General features: G+C 41.8%; 1 protein-coding gene across 8 annotated transcripts in view; it reads right to left on the bottom strand.

The window, feature by feature from the left end:
- LOC122561637 (potassium voltage-gated channel subfamily A member 1-like) overlaps nt 1-12,721 on the bottom strand; it is a 203,699-nt gene that overhangs the window by 138,086 nt on the left and 52,892 nt on the right. For 6 of the 8 annotated variants that reach the window (XM_043713581.1, XM_043713584.1, XM_043713580.1 and 3 more), the window contains one exon: nt 8,498-8,717. The exons of the other annotated variants lie outside the window; for them this stretch is intronic. The gene's annotated coding sequence lies outside the window, so the exon portion shown is untranslated. The remainder of the gene's footprint in view (nt 1-8,497; nt 8,718-12,721) is intronic. 8 annotated transcript variants of the gene reach the window in all.

Consider the following 12,721-nt stretch of genomic DNA (forward strand, 5'->3'; position numbering starts at 1 on the left):
ACACTTAATGGTAAGGTCCGAGGGAGTGTTGCTGAACAAAGAGACCTTGGAGTGCAGGTTCATAACTCCTTGAAAGTGGAGTCACAGGTAGATAGGCTAGTGAAGAAGGCGTTTGGTATGCTTTCCTTTATCCGTCAGAGTATTGAGCACAGGGGTTGGGAGGTCATGTTGCGGCTGTACAGGACATTGGTTAGGCCACTGTTGGAATATTGTGTGCAATTCTGGTCTCCTACCTATCGGAAAGATGTTGTGAAACTTTTGAAGGGTTCAGAAAAAGATTTACAAGGATGTTGCCAGGGTTGGAGGATTTGAGCTATAGGGAGAGGCAGAACAGGCTGGGGTTGTTTTCCCTGGAGTGTCGGAGGCTGAGGGGTGACCTCATAGAGGTTTACAAAATTATGAGGGGCATGGATAGGGTAAATAGGCAAAGTCTTTTCCCTGGGGTCGGGGAGTCCAGAACTAGAGAGCATAGGTTTAGGGTGAGATGAAAAAGATATACAAGAGACCTACAGGGCAACTTTTTCGCACAGAGAGTGGTACATGTATGGAATGGGCTGCCAGAGGAAGTGGTGGAGGCGGGTACAATTGCAATATTTAAGAGGTATTTGGATGGGTATATGAATAGAAAGGGTTTGGAGGGATATGGTTTGGGTGCTGTCAGGTGGGACTAGATTGGGTTGGGATATCTGGTTGGCATGGATGGGTTGGACGGAAGGGTCTGTTTCCATGCTATACAGCTCTATTACTCTATGACTCTATGTACCTGTCCAAATGTTTTTTAAATGTTGTAACTATACATGCATGTATTACTTCCTCTGGCAGTTCATTCCATGTACAAACAACCCTCTGTGTAAAAAAGTTGTCCATCATGTCTCTTTTAAATTTTTCTCCTCTCAAAGATTTAAAAGGGACACGATGGACAATGTTTTCACACAGAGGATTGTTTGTACATGGAATGAACTGCCAGAGGAAGTTATACATGCATGTATAAAAATATGTCCCCTAATTATGAACTGCCCCATGCTAAGGAAAAGACCATTGCTATTATCTATGCCTCTCATGATTTTATAAACCTCTATAAGGTCACCACTCAATCTCCTACGCTCCGGTGAAAAACGTCCAGCCTCTCCCCATATTCAAACCCTCCAGTCCTGGTAATGTCCTTGTAAATCTTATCTGCACACTTTCCAATTTAATAATAATAATAGCAGGGTGACCAGAACTGTACACAGTATTCCAAAAGTGGCCTCACCAACATCTTGCAACATGACATCCCAAATCTCATACTCAATGGTCTGAGCAATGAAGACAAGCTTACAAAACTTCATATGTACCCCCCTGTCTACCTGTGACACAACTTTCAAAGGACTATATACTCAACCCCTAGGTCTCTCTGTTCAAAAACATTCCCCAGGACCCTATTAGCATTTCATTACAACTGCTCTCTGTTACCATCAGTACTGTTGATCATCCAGAAACGGATGTTGCTTTAACATACCTGTAAGGTCAATAATATAGTGAACTCTAAGTCATTGACAATACTCAGTTAAAATAAAAGCAATTCATTGTGGATGCTGGAGGTCTGAAATATACCACACTCACATATTGAGTTTTAAGATATATTCTGGGAAAATGAGTGTTCTAAAATAATGCTGCTATAAAGTAGATTAGATTAGATTAGATTAGATTACTTAGATTAGATTAGACTACTTACAGTGTGGAAACAGGCCCTTCGGCTCAACAAGTCCACACCAGTAGTATTGCTACCTCACAGAAACAGATGGTCCTGTTATCCTGGGGCCGAGCAATTGCAAAAAGCCATAACTTACTTCAAGTAAACTAAGTATTGAAGGAGACACCACTGAGGGCCAAAGGTCATTTTCTTTTCATTCATGGGATGTGAGCATCATTGACAGACCAGCATTTATCACCAATACTAATTTCCCTTCAGCAGTCCATTTGAGGTATCTACAGCCACTTGTGTGTGACAGCAGGAGTTTCAGGACTTGGTACCAGTGACTGTGATAGTGTGTGCATTTAAGGGGAAGGGTGAATGGTTTTCCATTATATTCCTGACTTTTACCTTGCAGATGCAGGCTTTGAGGAGTCAGGAAGTGCACTGAATTCTCAACCTCCGAGGAATGAGACCTGCTGAGCTTTTCCAGAAATTTCTATTCTTATTTCTCAACCTCTGATCTACTCTTATAGCCAATATTTATGTGGCCAATTCAGTTAAATTTTGGACCCACTGTAACCCCCAAGATATTAATCATGGGGTATACAGTGATGGTAATGCCATTAACTTTCAAGGGGTAATGATAGGTTCTGTCTTGTTGAAATGGACATTGCCTGGCACTTGTGTGGTACAATTGTTACTTGCCACTTATTAACCCAAGCCATGTTGTTATCCAGGACTTGCTCTGGATCAACTGAAGTAGTTTCAGTGTCTGATGATGGTGCTAACATTGTGCAGTTATTAGTGAGCATTGACCTTGTGATGGAGAAAGGTCATTGATGATGTAAGTGAAGATGCTTTGGGGATTTTGAGTCTTGCTTCACCATTGACAGAGTGCAGAGACCAGTGATTCAGTTTCCCTTTAAACTTCCAGCAAAGTTGAAAAGAAAGCCAAAGAGAGCACCAGGAAAGGGAAGCAAGAAGGTAATCACCAGAGTCAAGAAGCCCATAGACCGGGGAGAGGAAAACCAAATGGATAGTTAAAAATTTAGCTAGATCTTAAAGATCTTAATGAAGTTACAAATCATTACCATATTCCAACACTGGATGACATGGGACCAGAAGTGGCAGAGGAAAAAGGTTTTAGCAAGCTCAATGGCAGAAATGGCTCAGTGTATGAATCTGAATGACATCAACATCATCAGCAACCAGTGACACAATACCACCAGCAGGCAGTACAACACCAACAACATTCCCCAGTAGGTAACACAACATCAGCAACACTAGTATAATGCCTACAATATCAGGAGCATTAAGCACAACATCGAGTGTGCAGAGTGCCAACACACCATGCAGAATGATCAATTCAAAATCTACAAGATGGAGGCATAACATTCTACTATGCCAGCATTCTTAGAGTTGTAGTTTGTAAAAGGAAAACAAGCAATTACTGAGAACATCCAAAGATGTTCCAGTTAATTATAAAAATTGATTGTTAATTCTTTTTAGTTTGGATTAAGTCAATCATTGGAGCAATTATATTGATACATAGGGGTTTTTTTCAGAAAAAAGACAGAGATCTGTTATATTGTTATATTATTCATAAAGAGTTAGGAACTAATTGTTATGCAGATATATATCCGGGGTACCACATTCACTGCTGCACTGCAGTCAGATACCAAGCAGGAACAATCCAATTAAACAGCTACAAGAGCAGCTGGAAGAAATACACTTGCTAACATTGAGTCTAAAGTGTGATTATTTCCACTTTGTGGTTGGAGACATAACAGTTATATTGACATATATAGACATGTATACTTATATAAAGCCATTCAATCACATAGAGTTAAGTCTCATAACATTTCAGGTCAAGTATCATTATTCAGAACTCTCATTGATGATAACAGGTCACATTGAACTGAAATACTACCCCAGTTTCCATCTCCACAGATGCTTTCTGACCTGCAAAGTATTTCCAACATCCCTGTTCTTTATCCTATATTCTGGAATTCCTTTAGCTTCTCAGCTTTGAAAATACTCACTAACTCACTAATCCTGTTGGTGTTGAGAATTCCAAAAATTCACAATCATCTGAATGAACGCCCTTCTCATTACAGTCCTAAGTGGCCAATCTTTTGTCTTGTCCTGGCTCTGCATTCTCAATCCAGGAAAACTACCTCTCCAATTATCCCGTCAAGTCCTCCCCGAACCCTACCTGTTTCAATGAAATCCCCTCTCATCCCTCTACTTTCCTGATAGCTGGCCCTTTCTATTCTCATACTTCATTCTCCATCAGCTGTTTCTTCCCCTCCTGAAGATTCTGCCCATTGGTTTCTTGCCTGATAGGTGGGGATATGTGCTATTCTATCATAACAGCAAGTTTATAAAGAAGAGTTAAAAATTGTGGCGCTGGAAAAGCACAGCAGGGTCAGGCAGCATCTGAGGTGCAGGAGGGTTGACGTTTCGGGCAGAAGCCCTTCATCAGGAGTCAAGGACATTCCTGATAAAGAACTTTGCCCAAAACATTGACTCTCCTGCTCCTCGGATGCTGCCTGACCTGCTGTGCTTTTCCAGCGCTATTCTTCATAACCTGATTCTTCAGCAGTCCTCACTTTCTCCAAGGTTATAAAACAAGCTACCACAAATATTACAATCTGGATGAAGAAACTGAGGGCATTGTTGCTTAGTTTGCAGATGACACAAAGAGCAGTGGAGGTACAGGTAGTGTTGAGGAAGTTGGGAGGCTGCAGAAGGTCTTGGACAGGTTAGGAGATTGGGCAAAGAAGTGGAAAATGGAATACAATGTGGGGAAGTATGAGGTTACATACTTTGATAGGATAAATAAAAGCACAGATTATTTTCTAAATGGGAAAAGGCATTGGAAATCTGATGCACAAACAGACTTAGGAGGCAGAGTCCAAGATTCTTTTAAGGTTACCATGCAGGTTCAGTTGTCATTTAGGAAGGTAAATGCATTGTTAGCATTTATTTCAAAAGCTGAAAATGTAAGTAAGGGGGGAGGTGTGGGCGCAAGTTTTGCATTTCTTGCAGTTGCAGGGGAACGGCGGATGATACGCTGTATCTGGAGGTTGGTGGGGTAGTAGGTGAGGACCAGTGGGGTTCTGTCCTGGTGGCGTTTGGAGGGGCGGGACTCAAGGGCAGAGGAGTGGGAAGTGGAGGAGATGCGGTGGAGAGCATCGTCGATCACGTCTGGGGGGAAATTGCGGTCTTTGAAGAAGGAGGCCATCTGGGTTGTACGGTATTGGAACTGGTCCTCCTGGGAGCAGATGCGGCGGAGATGAAGGAATTGGGAATATGGGATGGTGTTTTTACAGGGGGCAGGGTGGGAGGAGGTGTAGTCTAGGTAGCTGTGGGAGTCGCTCCTTGGATGCTGCCTGACCTGCTGCGCTTTTCCAGCAACACATTTTCAGCTCTGATCTCCAGCATCTGCAGTCCTCACTTTCTCTAGAAGATTTATTTCAAAAGGACTGGAATATAAGAGCAGTGATGTACTGCTGAGGCTGTATAAGGTTCTGATCAAACCTCATTTGGAATATCATGAACAGTTTTGGGCCCTGTATCTAAGGAAGGATATGCTGGCATTGGAGGGGGTCCAGTGGAGGTTTACAAGAATGACCCCGGGAATGAACAGCATGTCATACGAGGAGCTGTTGAGCACTCCTGGTCTGTAGTCAATGCAGTTTAGAAGGATGAGGGAGAATGAGGGTGAAAAGAGCCTTTGACTTATCACTAAAGGCGGAGGGCAGAGTAAGTGGATTTTCTTTCGTTTGATGAAAATGGCTGAATGCAGGAGGTGCATATAATGCAAAATGCATTTACTGCACGAAGAAACCTGCAATCTGAACAAGTCCTACTGTTTGCTCTCCCTCCTTGTTTCTGGCAGGAGGGAATGAGACCAAGGTGTCTCTGTGATAACGTGAAGCCACAATGATATATCAGTGATTCTGCATGACGACGCTTCTAACCCCAGCAGCAACCTGACAGAAGCATGATCGCTAACAGCCAAGCTCGCTTGACAACCACAGGCATTGCTGTTCTTGCCTTACTTCAAGGCTACAAATATGGCTGCAGCAGTTGCAGATTTCAGTCACCAACATCATTTGGTGAAGGCAAGATGTCTCAAGTATTAGTCCTCATTGAGGCTGTGGTAATTGAATTGCTCCGTAACAAACCAAAGTAGATATGACCTTTTGCTCAGACCTCCTGTTCCTTTTCCTTTTAACAGTTTGTTCTGCTCTGTGCAATCTTTCTTCATTCTCCCACTTCTGCTCAATTCCTAATACAAGACCTGTTTCCGCACAAGATTCAAATCAGCAAAGTATTTCAGACCAGCCGGTCCACTCCCCGTAGTCTATTCTAACTTACCACAAATAGAGAAAAGTTCCAAAAACAATTTAGTCAGGAACAATCAAATATCTTACCCGTAAATAATTAATCTTCCCTTTAAACAGGAGTGCTTAATTTTCTTACAGAAGTGATTAGCTTTGTGTGGTTAAAATAGATGATAGGTCCAAGCATGGAGTTCAACGATAGCAGAGCTGGTGCCAAATTGACACCGCACATTGATTAATGATGTGGCCTGCCTGCTCTGCCTGCTACAGCCAGCTACTAAGTAGGTACCACAAACCCCTTTACCAAGATTTCATGTAGAATTTAATGCCCCTGCCACTCCAGATGTGAGTTCAGAAATGATGGGGGGGTGAAATATAGCCACCCTGACTGGTCACCCGACTTCTTTTCCACCCCTCCCCCTCCCTTCCATTCCTCTCAACGACCCTTCCTCCTAGTCACCAATGGTTTCATTCCTCCCATCGACCAATCAAGTCATACCCTCTACCTGTGTTCACCCATCCCCCATCTTATCACCCCATCCCACCCAACCTTCCCCTTCACCCCCAGCTCCCCTTACACCCGCACCCAGACCTGAAGGGTTACACCTGAAACATTGACTTCTCCACCTCCTGATGCTTCCTGGCGTGCTCTGTTCTCCCAGGCATTTATGGTTTTAAGTAATCATTTAAGGGATAATTAAGGGCCTCTTCCCACAGCCATTGGTTTACAGCTAGTGGGCTGGGAGAGGATTCGCCATGAGACAAAATATTGATTGGAACTGAGTAGGAGGGGTTCTCCATTTCACAGACACTCCTCACCCAATCGAGGGACCAACATTGAGACAAGGACCAGCTGAACATATCCTCTTATTCTTATGTTCAAATCACCTTTCCCCACTCTCTATCCACATTGCAAGCCATCTCCTGCTTATGACACAAACTCACCCACACTCAACGATATCTGAGAATCTGGCATCAATCATCAAGCTAGGCTCGAGTGTAGTACCAGTGGCAGCCACTGTTCTTGGTGGTACTGCTGGGACAAGAGAGCTGCTTGGCTTCTGAATAGCCAACAGCTTTCAAGGAGCAGATTTCTATCAAATAAGGGCCTTGTGCTGTCCAAATCAGTGCCCAACTGTTTTGAATTTCCTGAAGAGAAGCAGTAGGGGAATTGCCACCTATGACTGAGATACCATTACACATAATATGTTCTGGCTTCATTTGGAAGCATTCGTAGACTTTAAAAAATGAGTGCTTCAGTGCCTAATTTATAATGTAACTATCCAGTTTTATATTATTTAATAAATACTTTTGGTACTTGCAATATAAAATTTTGTTAAGTATCCTTGTTAATTAGTAAACATTTTTAACTATTGGATTTTATTGAATTTTTCTCTTTTTGTAAATCCTATTAACTATCAAGAGTAGTTCTAGTAAATTAATGTTGAGCTGTGAAATTTGATTTCACGAGAAGAGGCACCGAACATATTACAAAGGCAGTTTAATCCTAACTTTGAGCTTTTTGGATGTAGAGTTTCCAAGTGCTTCTTTTAGTTACTGAGCAGATTATTTACATTTCTTCAGGCACACAAACAAGGGACTTCAAACTGTGCTGTCAGTTACTGGGTAACCAAAAAGTAATTTCTAAAAAGTGGTAATTCTTCTGCTAGTCACATCGTGCTAAATTGTGTGCTAAATTTAAATATTTTAATCAACACCTGCAATGTGACTATAATATGGAATGGATGAGTAATCTCCTCGTAATGCAGCAACAGAAATGGACTAAAAATACCTTTTTTTTACAAAAAAAAAGAAAGTTTACCTTCCACTGCTTAAAATTTTATCTTAAACTTTTGGTTACACAGCTAAGTCCTTGTAATACTGTTCAACTAACTGGGTGCAATCTTCAGCTCCTGAAATGCAATGGGGAAGGTGACATGCCAGGGGTGTAATTGAGTGGATTGGCATCGAGAAGATGGCCTACACTACAGGAGTTACGTTCTCAGCAGATCTTGCAGTGCATTCTTGATTGGAATGTTGTCGTTCATGATCACACGACATTTCAAAGCAACATGGTAGCTATTTTCTAATCAATCAATCTGCTCAAAGATGTTATTACTCACCTCTGGAGTACATGCAACTTCAACCCAGCTATCCTCATCAAGTTCTGGATGGGAAGGCCCAAGATCAGCCTTCCCAATCTGCAACCAATTCAGGCTCTTATGTGACCCCAATTAATTACAAATGAGAGGCCTCATTTCACTAGACTACAGTGATTTCAGTTCCAATGTGGGGAGAATGTCAGTATATGGGAAGGGGGTGTGCAGAGTACCAAAAATGTCAGTAACTTGTAAGAGATGGAGGGGGGAAGTCAACTGTAGGGCCACAGAGGGCCAAATTCCTGATCTCGTTTATGACACCCCTAACACTTCCCACCTCCCACCAATGTAAACACCTAAATAAAACTTACCTTTTTAGCTGGTAATCCTTCATTTAAGATCCCATGTTTGTCCCCCAGCAGCACCATCTGGTTCTAGAGCTGTCAGCTTCTGATTAGCAAGTAGAGCTTCTTTCACTGGGGTCCTAATACTGGCAGAAAGCCCATTGGTAACCAATCAGTTGTCTGTTTGCCTGAAGATCCAGTGGACTTTTTTACCTCAATGATTCTGCCCTTCCATCTTGAAATTTTCCTACATTTCAATTTTGTACAAAAATGAAGAAAATCAGCAATACTAGTTTAATGTAAAATTTAGTCTTCGTTATTAAAGATTGTTGCTTCAGAGACTTCCTATGCAAAATATATCAAATTCAATCATTGCATTTTTTCACTGGGCTGAATCATTTGATAGATCTGGAAACTTTCACATTTCTACAAAATCCTTGTGCAAAATGAAATGAAAGTTATTGGAATACTAACACACAGCAGTGTCTTTCAGTTAGAATTAATTTGGAGGCAGGATACAATGAAATTGCTCTTCATTCAATAACTTTTTTTTCCCATCCATTCTGTAGAAACGTAAAAAGTTTTATGTCCACTGCAGTAATGCAGATATCAACTGAAAAAATACTAATAATTTCCTGGCACTTGTTCGGCTTTTGGGAATAAGCCACACTTTCACCACCAGCTGATGGTCTTCAGGTAAGCTGTCACTCTCTAACTGACCCCATGAAGTATAACAGAAGAATTACTTCCCCTCCCAGCAAGATTGGTGATGGGGTGGTCTGGAAAACTGGGAGAAAGTGAGGACTGTAGATGCTGGAGATCAGACTCAAAACATTCGATGCTGGAAATGCACATAAGCTCTTCATCAGGAATGAGGGGGTGGCCATGGGGGCTGAGAGATAAATCGGAGGGGGGCTGTGGTGAAGGTAGCTAAGAATGATCCTTGCAAAGGGAAGAGGAGAATTTCTTTAAGGTAGGCATCCTTGGAAGAAGCTTCGCAGCAAGGTTATACAACTAGGAGAAAGTGAGGACTGCAGATGTTGGAGATCAGAGTCAGAAAGTGTGGTGCTGGAAAAGCACAGCCAGTCAGGCAGCATCAGAGGAGCAGGAGAATTGGGAAAATTGCGAAGGTGGCTTTCCTGTCAGCTGCCCCGAGGGAGGTTGAGTGCGGCTCATCCACTCTCAATGCAAGTGAAACACTCCAGTGACCAATTATTGTGTGTACTGCAGCTCACCCTGCTCAGCCCTTAAGGGAGAGAGGTGGGGGACACCCCTTTCAACATTCAGACACCCCATGTGTATTCAGCTGGGTGTAGAACAAACTATCAGATGTAACCATTTTGATCAAGTGGTTATAATCATAGTCAAAATGGAGTGCTAATATTTAACTTTCATTTGACTTCATACCTGAGGATTAATGGACAAAACATGGTTTATAAAACAACGTTTTAAAATGGCTGTGGTAGTCACCTTAGATAATGCATATGGAATATACAAAACTAACTGCATTGGAATTACCATTTTAATCAAGACACATTGAAGTTCAGTGAGTTCTCAAGAAGTTTGCATCTCTTGTTTGACTCACAGTTGCGTGAGAAGTTTACATGTTAGATATGGACTGTTACCTGCAGAATATTCAGTTTGCAAAAGAGAATGGAGCTAAAATCACCATGGACCTACCAGAGCATTAGCTGCTCTCTCATTAGACAGAGGTGACTGGTGGTAGTTTGGGCCATAATGCCTCAAGCAAGGGAGAGATTGAGAAGGAGAATCCATCACGATGATGTCAGCCAGTGAGAGAGTTGAACCAATGCTGTTAATATCACTGCATTGCACACTAACCATCCAACGGAGCTCATCAACCCTTGGCTAAATACAGCATATATAAATCAAATTTTGTTCAAAGGCTTACTTTGAGCAACAAAGGAAAGTGACATGGACAGACAGAAGTAGAGAAGCTAAGAAAGTAACTTGGGGGAAAAACACCATTCATTGAGAAGTCAAAGCTATCTGCAAGCTTTACTTCTCCTGAGGTTCAGATTTCACACTTGCATTGCAAGGGCTCTATAAATATCATCAGCAACTGCCTGTGCCAGGCTGACTGTGTGAACACCCACTGTCCCACACTTTTTAAAAATCTTATTACCTGCGTTGAATGTATGTGTTATTTGTCACATTTCCTTCCTATCCCTCAAATTTAGCATATAGGAAAACTCTTCTCTTTTTCACTCAAGAAAACTTTGAAAAAAAACTCTGACCACTTCCTGACAGACTGCACATATCCTCCATGAGGTTCCATTTTCCATTCAATATCTGCCATCTGCTTGAACATAAGCATTTTTTTCAGACTTACTGGAACCAATTCCCAGATATTAGCTTTGTTAATGTCTGTCACCTGATTAAACGTAATGCTCTTCCTCAGTGAGGAAGCATCAACAGAACCTTTTGGTCAGCTACCAACCTAGAATTAACTTTCAGGCCTGGACTCACAAATAGACAAAAGCTTATTTGATCTGTTTTCTCTTTAACACAAACTGTTACCCACAGTCAAAGAGTCATCTTTAGCTCACAGTTCCCAGTTAAAAGTTCTAAACCAAATTTGATAATAAAACTAAAAATAATGAAGACTTAGTAAGGCCTTTAGCAACATGAGGTGGTATCGCCAGAGCATTAGGCTGGGCTGCTAGTTCAGTGATATAACCACTATGTCACTGTCTCCCCAAAGTTATGACATTGAGCTCTGCCAGCTATACTGTGTAGGCAGCATTTCATTAACCAACCCACCAGCTGCTGACTCTAGGAGACCCTGTAGAAATTGTCTGGCAACATCTCTAAAGTATGGCAAAGCAGAACTTGGGAAGTTCATCAAACCACATCATTAACTGTCCATGGCACTAGTCCATATACAACTGCCTTTTGTGGTGTTGTCAACTATCTACCCTCTCCTGCCATATTGCAACTCACCTTGTTAACACCTAACCATTGATGACTCATTTGTGAAAAGATCATATGAAATTCTTTAAAATACCTGGCCACCATACAGACTGTTGAGTGTAACTCATACAGTTAGTGATTTGTAAATGTCCTCCTTGAATGCTTCCTCACTCTCATTGAATTCTTCCCTTCTTTGAGTCTACATAGCATGCGACTGTCGATATCACAGTGGCACTGGGGTCAGTTAGCTATATTGGCTGGATGGCTGGTCTGCAATACCTGAGAGACACCATCAGAGTGGATTCAATTCCCATTTCAGCTGTGGTCACCGTGAAGGCTGTGCCTTCTCAATCATGCCCCTTGCCTGAAGTGGGTTGACTCTCAAGTTAAAATCACCAACAACTGTCTATCTTAATGACAGAGCAGCCTCTGGGACTATGTTAACTTTCATTTACATCACGTAGCATACTTATTCTCTGTTATATCACATTTCCCCCAAATTTCTCTTCACTTCTTTGTTCAGTTATTGGGGTTTATTTTCTCATGAATTTTGATATTACCAGCCTGTCAGCAAACACAAGCATATTATTTACTAAATGTTAAATGTTCGTATTTTCTTAGAACATGGTCTTTTGGACAGTACTTTGATCAATGGTGTGGTCAAAATTGCATGATTTTGATACATTTTTCATCTACTTTTTGAGCTGTACTATTCTCGTGGCTTCATCTTCCTAGTCAGTAAAAGGAATTTATTATTCCTGTGGAAATGATTCCATCTGTTCAATGGGGACTGAATCTTACACTTTGTCCTGATCCACTGTCACTCTGGATAATGTATCAGTTGTACATTTTCTCTGGAACACCCAACTGGCCTAAACTTGCTCTTATTTTTCATGTTTCTAAGGCAGTTTTATGTTCCTTTCAATCAGAACTTTAATGAGAACTGTGCCTAATCCCTTGGACAACGTATCTTCTGCTGATACTGCAGGCTATCTGGGGTTGTAGTGAGCTAATAGAGTCATAGAGATGGAAAAAGTATCCCAACCCAATCTAGTCCCACCTGCCAGCACCCAAACCATATCCCTCCAAACCCTTCCTATTCATATACCCATCCAAATACCTCTTAAATGTTGCAATTGTACCAGCCTCCACCACATCCTCTGGCAGCTCATTCCATACACGTACCACCCTCTGCATGAAAAAGTTGCCCCTTAGGTCTCTTTTATATCTTTCCCCTCTCACCTTAAGCCTATGCCCTCTAGTTCTGGACTCCCAGACCCCAGGGAAAAGACTTTGCCTATTTATCCTATCCATGCC

The sequence above is a fragment of the Chiloscyllium plagiosum genome, chromosome 23 (genome assembly GCF_004010195.1).
Source record: "Chiloscyllium plagiosum isolate BGI_BamShark_2017 chromosome 23, ASM401019v2, whole genome shotgun sequence".
NCBI classification, from domain to species: Eukaryota; Metazoa; Chordata; class Chondrichthyes; order Orectolobiformes; family Hemiscylliidae; genus Chiloscyllium; species Chiloscyllium plagiosum.